The following is a 13,607-nucleotide window of genomic DNA, read 5'->3' as shown; positions in this document are numbered from 1 at the left end:
ACCTTCTTGTTGACTGTAACCTTGAGCTACCAGTCGAGCTTTGTTTCTGATGAATTCTCCTTTCTCATTCAGCTTGTTTCTGAATACCCATCTGGTTCCAATAACATGAGTGTCTCTGGACTTAGGAACAAGATCCCAGACATCATTCTTTGTGAATTGATCTAATTCTTCTTGCATGGCTGAAACCCAGTCGTTATCTTGAAGTGCTTCATCACAGGACGTAGGCTCGATCAGAGACACTAGTCCCAGAGGAGTATCTTCAGAGGTCCTGAAGGTAGATCTGGTTCTGACAGGTTCGTCCTTGTTGCCCATAATCAAATCTTCAGATACGTTGATACGACTTTTAGCTTTCTTTGGGATTTTTGGGGATTTAATTTCCTCAGAGTTTTGAGTGACAGTTGCTTCTGGAGCTTTATCAGATCCTGCAAGAGTGAATACTAAATCTGCAAAATTTTCAACTAGCTTTGACTTTTCAGGGTCAAGCTTATCATCAAATCTGACATGAATTGATTCTTCCACAATTTTGGTTTCTGTGTTGTATATTCTGTAGCCTTTAGAGCGTTCTGAGTATCCTAACATAATACCTTTCTGTGCTTTGGAATCAAACTTGTTCAGATGTTCTTTAGTGTTTAAAATAAAGCAAGAACATCCAAAAGGATGAAAATATGAAATGTTTGGTTTTCTTCCTTTACATAATTCATAGGGAGTCTTTTCCAGAATAGGTCTTATTGAGATTCTGTTCTGAATGTAACACGCTGTATTTACAGCTTCTTCCCAAAAGTGCTTTGCCACATTAGTTTCGTTGATCATAGTTCTGGCCATCTCTTAGAGTGTCCTATTCTTCCTCTCTACAACTCCATTTTGTTGTCGAGTTCTAGGGCAGGAGAAATCATGGGATATTCCATTAGAGTCAAATAATTCCTCAAAGGATTTATTTTCAAATTCCCCACCATGATCACTTCTGACTCTGATAATCTTAGAGTCAAATTATTTTTGCACTTTGGAGCAGAAACTGGTGAATACAGAGTGAGACTCACTCTTGTGCTTTAGGAATTTTACCCATGTCCAGCGGCTGTAATCATCAACAATGACTAGTCCATACTTCTTTCCATTGACTGATGCTGTTTTCACAGGACCAAATAAGTCAATGTGGAGAAGTTCCAGAGGCTTGGAGGTAGAAACAACATTTTTCTTTTTAAAAGATGTTTTTTAAAATTTTCCTTTCTGACATGCTTCACACAGAGCATCTGAAGAAAACTTCAGTTTAGGTAGGCCTCTGACTAACTCGAGTTTATTTAGCTGAGAAAGTTTCCTCATGCTAATGTGGCCCAAGCGTCTATGCCATACCCATTGCTCTTCGTGAACCGACATCAGACATTTAACATTTTGTTCTTTTAAATCAGAAAGATTAATTTTATAAATGTTGTTTTTCCTCTTGCCTGTGAATAGGACTGAACCATTGTTTTGATTTATGGCTTTACATGTTTTTTGATTAAAGATCACGTCATAACCGTTATCACTTAATTGACTTATGGATAACAAGTTATGCATTAATCCTTCTACGTAAAGAACATCAGATATAGAGGGAAGATTACCGTTACCAATAGTTCCGGAGCCTCTGATCCTTCCTTTCTGATCTCCTCCGAAGCCTACAAATCCAGTGTCTTTAAGTTCCATGCTTTGGAACATAGACTTTCTTCCCGTCATGTGTCGCGAGCATCCAGAGTCCAGGTACCATGACTGGTGTTTGAACTTTGCTGCATAGGATATCTGCAACATAAACAATCTTATCTTTCGGTACCCAGATTCTCTTGGGTCCTTTCTGGTTAGTTTTCCCAAAGTTTCTCATAACTTTGGGTTTTCTAGCATTTTCAAATTTTTGTTCTTGTGTGTGTGTATAGTGATATGAAAATGGAGATTTAAGTTGATCACCAGTAGAAGTTTTATCTTCCTTAGGATCATACCCAATTCCCTTTTTATTGTTCTGACTGACTCCATAAATCATGGATGCCATAGCACTCCTTCCTATCCCATTTTTCAGAAATTCTTGAAAGGCTTCTTCGTATTTATAAATTATTGTATTTGAAGTTTGTGGTGCTTGAGACAACTCTTCTTCCAATTCTAAACATTTTCTTTTTGCTCCATCTTTTTCTAATGTTAAAGATCTGATTTTATCTTCTCGTGCTAGAATTGTCATCTCAAGTTTGCCACATTCTTCAAATTTAGCTTTAAGACAGCCTTTTATATTTTTAAACTTTTGTTTTAATTTCTGATATGAGCTAAGAGTTTCTGACAAGCATGATTCTAGATCAGATCGAGAGAGTTCAGAAAATACCTCTTCAGATTCTTCATATGAGCTGCTTCTGGATGTGGTAGCCATAAATGCCACATTGGCTTGTTCATCAGAGTCAGATTCTGATGAACCAGATTCACTATCATCCCAGGTAGCCATTAGTCCTTTCTTTGTTCTGAAGGTATTTTTCTTGAAACTTTCTTTTCTGGGATTGTCTTTCTTTAGCTTGGGGCATTCATTCCTGTAGTGACCTGTTTCTTTACATTCATAACAAGTAATATCTTTGTTAGTTTTACCTTTTGAGGTTGATTCTGACTGATCCCCTCTGGGTCTTGGTCTTCTGAAGTTGTTGTTCCTCTTTTTCCAGAGTTGTTTAACTCTTCTGGTCAGGAGGGACAATTCTTCTTCATCATCAGAATCTTCTGGTTCAGAGTCATCAGCATCTTCAGTTTCTGCCTGGAAAGCTTTGGTTATGTCAGATTTGCGTCTTTCAGATCTGGACTTTAATGCTACAGACTTGTTCCTTTTCTGAGGCTCATCTTCCTCTAGTTCTATCTCATGGCTTCTGAGAGAACTGACAAGCTCTTCAAGACTGATATTGTTCAGATCCTTAGACAGCTTCAGAGCAGTGACCATGGGTCTCCACTTCTTTGGCAAGCTTCTGACTATCTTTTTGACGTGGTCTGCAGTTGTGTACCCTTTGTCTAGAACTTTGAGACCTGCAACAAGAGTTTGGAATCTAGAGAACATTACTTCTATAGCTTCATCATCTTCCATTTTGAAAGCTTCATATTTCTTGATAAGCGCTAGAGCCTTTGTCTCTTTGACTTGGGAGTTTCCTTCATGAGTCATCTTCAGAGAGTCAAGTATGTCTTTGGCTGTTTCTCTGTTGGTGATCTTTTCATACTCGTTGTAAGATATAACATTGACAAGTATGGTTCTGGCCTTGTGGTGATTTTTGAAGACACGCTTCTGATCTTCTGACATCTTACTTCTGGGAACTTCAACTCCATTTTCTGAGACTGGAGGTGTATATCCATCAGTGACAATGTCCCAGAGGTCAGCATCATAACCCAGAAAGAAACTTTCAATTCTATCTTTCCAGTAGTCGAATTTCTCTCCATCAAAAACAGGAGGCTTAGCATTGTAACTATCTCTTTCATTTGTGTGGGTCATAGTTTTTCTCGTTCTAGATCTCTCTACACTGTTAAGTGTTTGATTAGAAAATCAATAACAGAGCCGAAGCCCTGATACCAATTGAAGGTGAGAAAAACAAGAAAGGGGGGGTTTGAATTGTTTGGAAAATAAGCGCTTTTTCAAAATAAAAACCACACAAGGAATTTATACTGGTTCGCTTATAACACAAAGCTACTCCAGTCCACCCGGCCAAGGTGATTTCGCCTTCAACAAGGACTTAATCCACTAATCTTGAAAGATTGTTTACAACCAATGTCTAAGAGAAAGATCTCTTAGTCCTCTCAAGTATACAGACTGCGCAGAGTCACTTGAGGAAATAAAACAATAGATAAAAGACTATGTAATCTAGAGTGCTTCTTAGATAAGCAAATATTACAACAGTAGGAACAAAAGTGTTTCACGTTCTAAGCAAAAGCTTTGTGAAATATTGAGAGAGTGAGAGAATGTTTCAGTGTATGCTTACTCTTGTTCGTCGCCAATTCTTAATGTTGATTGCTGTCCTTTATATAGGAGTGAAATGACCGTTAAAATTGATGGCAGATAATTTGTGTTGAATAGGAATTAATGCCATAACATTTGTTGTTTCTTGCCAAAACAACTTTTTCTCCTCGAAAAACTTCTTTCCAAATATAGTTCCTTTCCATTCGAATTTGAAGTTAACGTTACTCTTTCTGTATTAGGAAATCCATTACCATATTGAATTTGAAGTTAACGTTACTCTTTCTGTATTAGGAAATCCATTACCAAGGTCTGCGTGACTCTGGGAATCTTGGAATCTTCCTGTGTTGATTCGGGGCTTCTAATGATGTCTTCAGATGACGCGCTGAGCTTCTGGAATGATATACCGTTGTTCAGAGTCAGAACTTCTAAAGTGCGCTTCTTTTTCAGATGCTTCTGATGTTCTGCTGTTTTTCTCAGAGTTAGAACTTCTTGAGCGTGTTTCTACTTCAGATGCTTCTGATGTTCTGCTGTTTTCTATCTGATATGATTCTGTATCTGATGACGTCATTACATCTCTTCCTTCTTTCCTTAGAACCCTGCACACTTAGAAACTTTTCGTTAGGGTGCCATTTTTGGTTTCATCCTTTGTTATCATCAAAATCATGGAATCTGTTGTAGAACAATTTTTGTTCTTACAATAGTTTATATAATATCCCAAATGCGATGATATAAAATGAGTTATGTAAATACGAGAAATATAAAAAAGAGATAAAATAAGATCAAATGGTGAGATCATATAGTAGGAATGTCGTCTTCCTGAGTAGATCCACGGAGCATGGCTACCTTCTACCTAAGCTCTGCGATCTCCTGATATAAACAGTCGGCTTCGGTGGCGTGGGTGAGATCAGATACTCCCATCTAGAAAGTGAGGTCAGCCACCTCCTGTCTAAGCTCTGTAATCTCTGTATGACACTCTGCAATCTGGGTGCGGATGTCTGAGGTCTGCAATGATAGATTGTTAGAGAATAAAGTGATCCTGGGAGAAGGTGGTGTAGGCATGTACTCAGCAATGGGTGGTGATCTCGGCTCCTCGGCAGTCTCTCCCTGGCCCTCCAGAGCATAACTCCAATTCGCTGGGTCATGCACACTAGTCATCATAGGATCAGGCAGTGTGAAATAATGAATAGCCTCGCTGTCGACTAGAAATCAGAACTGACATGGGTGGAAAGAGGCTCTCCTCATCAACCCTCTGGTCAAACAGAAGTCGATGTCCATGGTAGTGTACCCACAGTAGGTCCGGAGATGTAACAGCTTGCGAGATAGACCTAAAGCGACAGCAATCTGTGCAATGATCCTGCCCACATGGATGACTCCTTCGGTCGATCTGGAGACACCGCTGAGACCACATAACAAAAAGTTCCCACATGCTACTGGGCAAGACTGGGATGCACAAAATAGTAGGAAAATCTCCTCTTCACTCAGTAATGTCTCTGTATCCGGTCTTCCTAGAAAGGAATGTGCCAATATCATCTGGAAGTATCTAAAGGCAGGGTTATGTATAACATGAGACAGCTGCGTAGATGGATCCTGGCTTCCGCCACTCGATATATCACTCCAAAACTTCTCCACCTCCTTACCCAGAAAATATCCCATGGGTGTCTCCGGGATAGCATCAGGAGTGGTCTGGAAACCCAATAGGTCGCCGAACTCTTTCTGGCTGAAAGAGTACTCAACTCCAAAGAGCCTGAAGCAGTGTACCCATCTGGTCCAGAGTATGGGTCATAGTCGAATGAGCTCAGGAACTCCAATGTCAGGTTCCTGTAGGTGTTACTTAAATCGTCAGCAAACTCGTCCCAGTGAAGCTGGTGGCTAAGGAATCGGATACTCGGCTCAATGCCTAGTGCCTCCATACGGTGTTGATTAGGATAACGTGTGGGTGCCATAGGGCACTGATAAAGAGCGATGTAGCACTCTCTCTGAGCATCATCTCTGTAGGCTACGTGCATATCGTCAAAATCCTGCATCCTGTAAAAGTTAGGAAAGTGATCTTGAAAATACAAACCATTCAAATTTTTAGTCTCGATGAAAAAATAAAAATAAAAATAAAATAAAAATAAAATAAAAATAAATGCGAAAAAGTAAAATGAAAAAACCATGGGTTGCCTCCCACGCATCGCTTATTTAACGTCATTAGCTTGACGATTAGAATTTATACACCTGTAGTAGTGGGAATTGGTGGATCAATCAGGGTGTGGCTTGAGTAGTATGCTGGAATGTCTCCTCCTTCGTAGAGCTTCAGTCTTTGTCCATTTACAATGAATGGACTACATGTTTCGTTCTTGATTTCTACGGCTCCGGATCTCAGAATCTTGGATACTTCGAAGGGGCCAGTCCATCTTGAGCGTAGCTTTCCAGGGAAGAGTCATAACCTAGAGTTGAAAAGGAGAACAGGATCGCCTACATTGAAGTTTTTCTTTACTATTCTTTTGTCGTGATAAGCTTTTGTCCTCTCTTTGTATATTTTTGCATTCTCGTAGGCAGATTGTCTAAGTTCTTCTAGTTTATGAATGTCTAGGGTACGCTTTTCTCCAGCGGCTAGGTAGTCTAAATTCAAAGTTTTAATGGCCCAATAGGCCTTATGCTCTAATTTGAACGGTAAGTGACAGGATTTTCCATAAACTAGTTGGTAAGGAGTTGTTCCTATAGGGGTTTTGAAAGCGGTTCTATAGGCCCATAATGCTTCTTGAAGCTTCTGAGACCAGTCTCTCCTAGAAATAGAAACAGTTTTCTCTAGGATTTGTTTTATCTCCCTATTGGATACTTCTACTTGGCCACTAGTTTGTGGATGGTATGGTGTTGCTACTCTATGCCTAACTCCATATTTTCTTAAAAGTTAGTCAAATATCCTTGATATGAAGTGTGATCCTCCATCGCTTATGACTAAACGTGGTGTTCCAAATCTAGGGAAAATATAGTTTTTAAATAGTTTAATCACAACCCTAGTGTCGTTTGTGGGTGCAGCTATAGCTTCAATCCACTTAGACGCATAGTCTACAGCTACTAAGATATACCTGTTTCCTAAGGATGGTGGGAAAGGTCCCACGAAATCTATACCCTATACATCGAAGAGTTCTACTTCCTTAATGTTTCTTAGAGGCATTTCATTATGCCTTGAAATGTTTCCAGTGCGTTGGCATCTATCACACTTGACAATCCAAGCATAGACATCACGCCACATGGTAGGCCAAAATAGGCCAGCTTGAAGAATCTTGGCGTATGTCTTAGAGGTGCTCGCATGTCCACCATAGGGTGCAGAATGACAATGCTCGATAATACTATTTACCTCTTCTTCTAGAATGCAACGGCGAAAAATGCCATCTTTACCCCTTTTGAAAAGGAGCGGTTCGTCCCAATAGAAGTTTCTCACATCGTGGAAGAATTTCTTCTTGCGGTGGTAGTCAAGATCAGGGGGTACTATATCAGCAGTTAGGTAATTGACGAAGTCCGCATACCAGGGTACGTTACTTATTGCTAAGGAATTTTGGGGGTGCTCATCATGGCCTAGGTTATTATATTCAATGGTTTCTAGTCTAGCTATCAGTCTATCATAGGCGAAATCATCATTTATTGGTACTAGTTCGGGTTTTAGATGTTCTAGCCTAGAAAGGTGATCTGCTACTACATTTTCAGTGCCTTTTTTTATCTCTTATATCTAAATCAAACTCTTGTAGTAATAGAATCCATCGGAGTAACCTGGGCTTGGCATCTTTTTTACTTAATAGGTAACGAATGGCAGCATGTAATTCTAAATTTGTCTATAGCAAAAACTACAGCGAGTAATTCTTTTTCAGTTGTTGCGTAGTTAAGTTGGGCGGCGTCTAGGGTTCTACTGGTATAATAAATTGCATGTAATTTTTTATCTTTCCTTTGTCCTAGAACGGCTCCAACTGCATAATCACTAGCATCGCACATTATCTCAAAAGGTTCTGACCAATCAGGTGGTTTCATAATGGGTTCCGATACTAACGCTTGCATTAAAAGATTAAATGCGTCATTACATTTTTCATCGAAAATGAATTCAACATCTTTCATTAAAAGTCCAGTTAAAGGTTTAGTTATTTTGGAGAAGTCCTTAATAAAACGCCAGTAGAATCCAACGTGTCCAAGAAAGCTTCGGACTTCTCTGATGGTTTTTGGTGGTTTTAGGTTTTCTATAACTTCTATTTTAACTCTATCTACCTCTATACCTTTTTCGGAAACTATATGTCCTAAAACAATTCCTTCGGTCACCATGAAATGACACTTTTCCCAGTTTAGCACGAGGTTCACCTCCACACATCTCTCCATGATTTTCTCAAGGTTAGCAAGGCAATTGTGGAAATCAAATCCGCAAATCGAGAAATCATCCACAAACACTTCCATGATACCATCTAGGTAATCTGCAAAGATTGACATCATGCAGCGTTGGAAAGTAGATGGGGCATTACAGAGGCCGAATGGCATTCGTCTGTAGGCAAAAGTTCCATAAGGGCATGTAAAGGTAGTTTTTTCTTGATCTTCGGGGTGGATAGGTATTTGGAAGAATCCAGAGTATCCATCTAGATAGCAGAAGTAAGAGTGTCTGGCTAGACGCTCCAACATTTGGTCTATAAATGGTAAAGGGAAATGATCCTTCCTGGTTGCTTTATTTAATTTTCTATAATCTATACACATTCGCCATCCTCCTTCTAAACGTTTTGCTACATGTTCGCCTTTATTGTTTTGCACGACTGTGATGCCTCCCTTTTTAGGTACTACATGCACAGGGCTCACCCACTTACTATCCGAGATCTGATAGATTATACTTGCCTCAAGTAACTTAAGAACTTCCTTTTTAACAACATCACTCATTATAGGGTTTATTCTTCTCTGATGTTCTCTGGAGGGTTTTGAATCTTCTTCGAGCGAAATCCAATGCATGCATACGGATGGGCTTATACCTTTCAGGTCAGAGATATTGTATCCTAACGCTGAGGGATGTCTTCGTAAGACGTCTAAGTGTTGGTTCGTTTTCTCTTGGCTTAAGGTAGCACTGACTATAACTGGACGGTTCATCTTTTCATCGAGGAACTCATATCTCAGGTTCTTAGGCAGTTCCTTAAGTTCTAAGGTTGGTTTCTTAAGGTATGGCATAAGATCTGGGGTAAGGGATAAACATTCGTAAAGGTTATCATCAATGTAGGGTTTCTTAAAGTCATCATCTTCCATTATGAGGGTTGATGGTAACTTAATTGTTTTTATAATTTCTTCTTGTTCTAATTCTCTAACACATTCATCAATGATATCTAAGGCATAACACGCGTCTCCCATCACAGGTGCCATAAGAAATTTCGAAAGTATAAATTCTATTTTCTCGTCACCTACCTCAAATGTCAAGTTTCCTTTCTTGACATCTATTATGGCTCCTGTAGTCGATAAGAATGGTCTACCTAGAAGGATTGGTATATCATTGTCCTCTTTGATGTCCATGACGACAAAATCAGTAGGGATAAATAACTGACCTATCCTAACAGGAACATCTTGTAAGATGCCTATCAGATACTTAGCAGATCTATCGGCTAACTGAAGTGACATCTTAGTGGGCTGTAATTCTCCTAAGTTTAACCTCTCACAAACTGCTAAAGGCATTAAGCTCACACTAGCTCCCAAGTCTAGAAAAGCTTTTTCGATGACATGACTGTAGGAGAATTGCCATCCAAGGCGCAGCGGAATTTAAAATTTTCTCCATTTAGTGATCCTTACGAATGGGCATGATCAGTGATAGAATCGTTACCTCTTGTGGCGATTCAAACCTTTGGGGCAGATCTCTGATAATGATCAAAACCTTTGATACAGATCCACGGGGCGATCACGAACGTTGAACGATGACAACGTCTCTACTCAGTCCACACGAACGGATTCCTTCAATCGCAGTGCTAGCTGTTATGAATGAAGGCTTTGAGTGAGAGAAAGAGGGAAACAAAATTCCAAGTCTCTACTTGAATTTCTGTCTGAGTGAATTAGAGTGACAATGCTTCTACCCAAGGGGTTCTATTTATAGAACCACTTGTGTGGGCTTCAAGCCAAAAAGCCCACTTAAGTGCATTTTGGCCCATATCTCATAATATGCCAAAATCACTTAAGTATTTGGTACCTTACCATATTTCGTCTCCCACTTAAGTGCACCGTACCTTACGGTGTTCCTTATTTATTCTATCTCTCATCAATCCGTCCTTTGTGTGTGACCCTATAGGTTTTCGCGACGTTGGCAATTATATTAAATCACACATTTAACATAATAAACAGTGAGCGGTATCTAGCAACACATCACTGCTACCCAAGTCACGAAAATGTCATGTGATCTGACAAAACCTCCTGTGATAATAATTATGTGTATAATTACCCCTTTGCCCTTATGTCTATATTGAACACAAGGTATAGACCGTGTCACCCTTGTCCAGTTCAATATTGGGCCCATAGGCATTTATCTTGTTACGCAGGATTGACAAATTCCATCTAGGACACTCATGTCCCTCAGCATGCTTCGTGGAGTACTCATCAACTGTCTTTATGGTCATCCAGTTACGGATAACGTTGGATCAGTAATAAAGCACTCAACTCTACATCTAGGATCCATAGTGGTTTCAGGTCGAAGAGTGGTATACACTATTATCACCATGAGAATAACTTATGACACTTTGCATAACTTTCTATATAGTATTCTCATAGCGGGTCAATCCGGTATAAATATTACTCCTAATATTCATACCTATGTTTAAGACTTGATAACTCTTTATCCATGATCCATGAGATGTGATCATCAGTCTACAAACATAATAGTCTTAATGCTTTAATGTTATCCCACTTCATATTAAAGCTCGACTACGGATACTTTAAGAATAATGCCTTTATGTTTAATGTGTTCTCATGATTAAGTCACACTTAATACATTAAACAGACTATCTATTCTAGGGACTTTATTAATCAACCATAATAAAGAAATGCCTTTTATTATTAATAAATAATTCGATACAAGTACCAAAATTATTGGCCTCTAGGGCTTACACCAACAATGACTTCCCAAAAGACAAGGAATGGAGAAATTTCCAGGATCTTTATCCTTTTTGGCTAATTTATTCTCGGAAATAGCATTAAATTCCAAAGGCTTTGGATCGTTAAGTCTACGTTTGTTGGTAAGGATGTCTTTGAGAAACTTTGCATAAGAAGATATTTGGGTGATGGCTTCTATGAAAGGGATTTCTACGTGAAGTTTTTCTATAACTTTAATAAATTTTTGATATTGTTTATTGATCTGGGTTTGTTTGAGTCTTTGCGAATATGGTATAGGTGGTTTATATGGCGAGGGTGGTACGTAAGTTTTATCTTTAGGTTCTTCTCCTTTTTCTCGACCTTCCTGGTTTTCAGGTTCTTCTGGTTCCTTTACTTCGTCCGGGGGCTTGGTACATTCCTTAGAAGTTCTGGGTTCACTCAATCTAGGGTTTGGTGGCTCATCATAAGCGTTCCCACTTTGTAGGGTAATGGCATTGGCTTGTCCTCTCGGATTTTGTTGAGGTTGTCCAGGGAACTGTCCTCCAGGTGTAGTCTGAGGAGCTTGGTTTAAAGCTACCTGAGAGATCTGGGTTTCAAGCATGTTAGTATGAGTAACTATTTGGTCAACCTTGGTTCCTAACCGAGTAATCAATTCGTTAACATGAATGTTCTAGTTCATGAACTCCTTGGTTTGTTGGGTTTGAGCGGTGATAAAATTTTCCATAATTTTCTCAAGGCTCAGCTTTGGTGGCACAGGTTGCATAGGTTGATTTGATCTTGGCGCTTGATAACTAGGTCTCGGAGGTGCATTATTTTGGATTGGGTTATTGTTTTTATAGGAGAAGTTCGGGTGATTCCTCCGTCCAGGGTTATAGGTGTTCGAATATGGGTTCCCTTGGGTGTAGTTCACTTGCTTAGAGTGGGTTTCGTTTAATAGACTGCATTCTACATATTGGTGTCCTTTGGTTCCACATATCTCACAATCCGACAAAACTGCTGCTACAGTATTCGGGTTTATGCACATATGCTCGACCTTAAGAGCTAATGCGTCCATTTTAGCTTGCATCATGTCTATAGAGCTTAGTTCATGCACTCCTCCTTGAGCTTCCTTCTTCTCAACTGTCGCTCGTTCGACTCCCCATGATTGATGGTTTTGAGCGATATCTTCGATGAGGGCACTAGCTTCAGGGTAAGGTTTTGTCATCAGAGCACCGCCTGCGGCAGCGTCGATGGTCATCTTAGTGTTATAGTGAAGTCCATTATATAAGGTTTGAATGATTAACCAATTTTCTAAACCATGATGTGGGCACGCTCGTAACAACTCTTTATATCTTTCCTAAGCTTCGAACAACGATTCTCCTTGGTTTTGGGTAAATCTAGTTATATGGTTTCGAAGAACGGCGGTCTTACTTGGGGGAAAATATCTAGCAAGAAATACTCTTCTAAGGTTATCCCAAGTCGTAATGGAATTGGGTGGAAAGGAATCTAACCATGATAGGGCTTTGTCTCTGAGGGAAAAAGGGAATAATATTAAACGTATTGCCTCAGGAGAAGCTCCATTGGTTTTAAAAGTGTCTGCTAATTGAAGAAATATTTTTAAATGTTGGTTTGGGTTCTCAGTAGCGATACCTGCGAATTGTCTTTGTTGCACTAGTTGCAACAGGGATGGTTTAAGTTCAAAATTATTAGCTGGGATGGTTGGGTTTACTATGCTAGAACTAGGTTCTTCATTGGATGGTTGAGCGAAGTCCTTAAGAGGTCTTTGGTTTTGATCTTCGGCCATAGCTCTCTTAATTCTATGAAAGAATAAACGTGCGCGAGCGTAACGTTCAGGTTCCGCCAGAGGGTATACTAAGCTTAAACTTCCGGTGCTGCGAGTTCTTCGCATTAACCGGCGGGAAATAACCTAAGTCTAAACGATATAACAACAGGGAAATGAAATTTGACGAAATTGGTCCCCGGCAACGGCGCCAAAAACTTGATGTGTGCTTTTCGCAGGTATACGAACGCGTTAGAGTAATATAAAAGATTGTCGAATCCACAGAGACCAAGTGTCAATCTATCGTTATCTATTGTTATGGTGTTTATCAAAGGCAATCAAAATAGGTGTTTTTAGAGTGTGCAATGAAAAGTAAAGTATTGAATAAAGTTCAATTAATAAAGACAGGGTCGAATGTAATTCACATAATCAATTAATAATCCAAGTACTTGCTAATAGAACTACTTATGGGCAGTGTTTCCTACTTTGAAAAGAACCAATTTAACAGGAACTGTCGCTTTCGCGTATTCAGAATCGAGTTGTACTCCCTAATCAAACCCTTTTATTGTCACTTATAAAAAGACGTGCATTGCGTTAGAGTAGTAAACCTATTTTTAAGAAATATAGTATCTTGACTAAGTTGAAAAGTATTTTAACTTGGGTTTCTTAACCAAAAGAGGTTCTCATGAACCAGACTCTAAACTTATAAACGCGTCCGAAAATAGTTTTAAAATCTCTTTTCTTCTTAAATTAAGACTCCTAATGAACTAAACAAAGCGCTTTCGCTATTTTTGAAATAGTTAAAAACAATTAAGTTTAGATAGATGTTGGACGGCTTTCGATCTTACC

At 39.3% G+C, this 13,607-nt stretch overlaps 1 non-coding gene across 1 annotated transcript; it reads left to right on the top strand.

Annotated features, from left to right (window-relative positions):
* Positions 1-12,291: 12,291 nt before the first annotated feature.
* Positions 12,292-12,398, top strand: LOC127109331 (small nucleolar RNA R71). The gene has a single exon (XR_007796645.1). It is a non-coding gene; the product is annotated as a small nucleolar RNA R71 (small nucleolar RNA).
* Positions 12,399-13,607: the final 1,209 nt, after the last annotated feature.

Source organism: Lathyrus oleraceus, chromosome 7 (genome assembly GCF_024323335.1).
Source record: "Lathyrus oleraceus cultivar Zhongwan6 chromosome 7, CAAS_Psat_ZW6_1.0, whole genome shotgun sequence".
NCBI classification, from domain to species: domain Eukaryota; kingdom Viridiplantae; phylum Streptophyta; class Magnoliopsida; order Fabales; family Fabaceae; genus Lathyrus; species Lathyrus oleraceus.
This window is presented reverse-complemented; position numbering and strand designations above follow the sequence as displayed.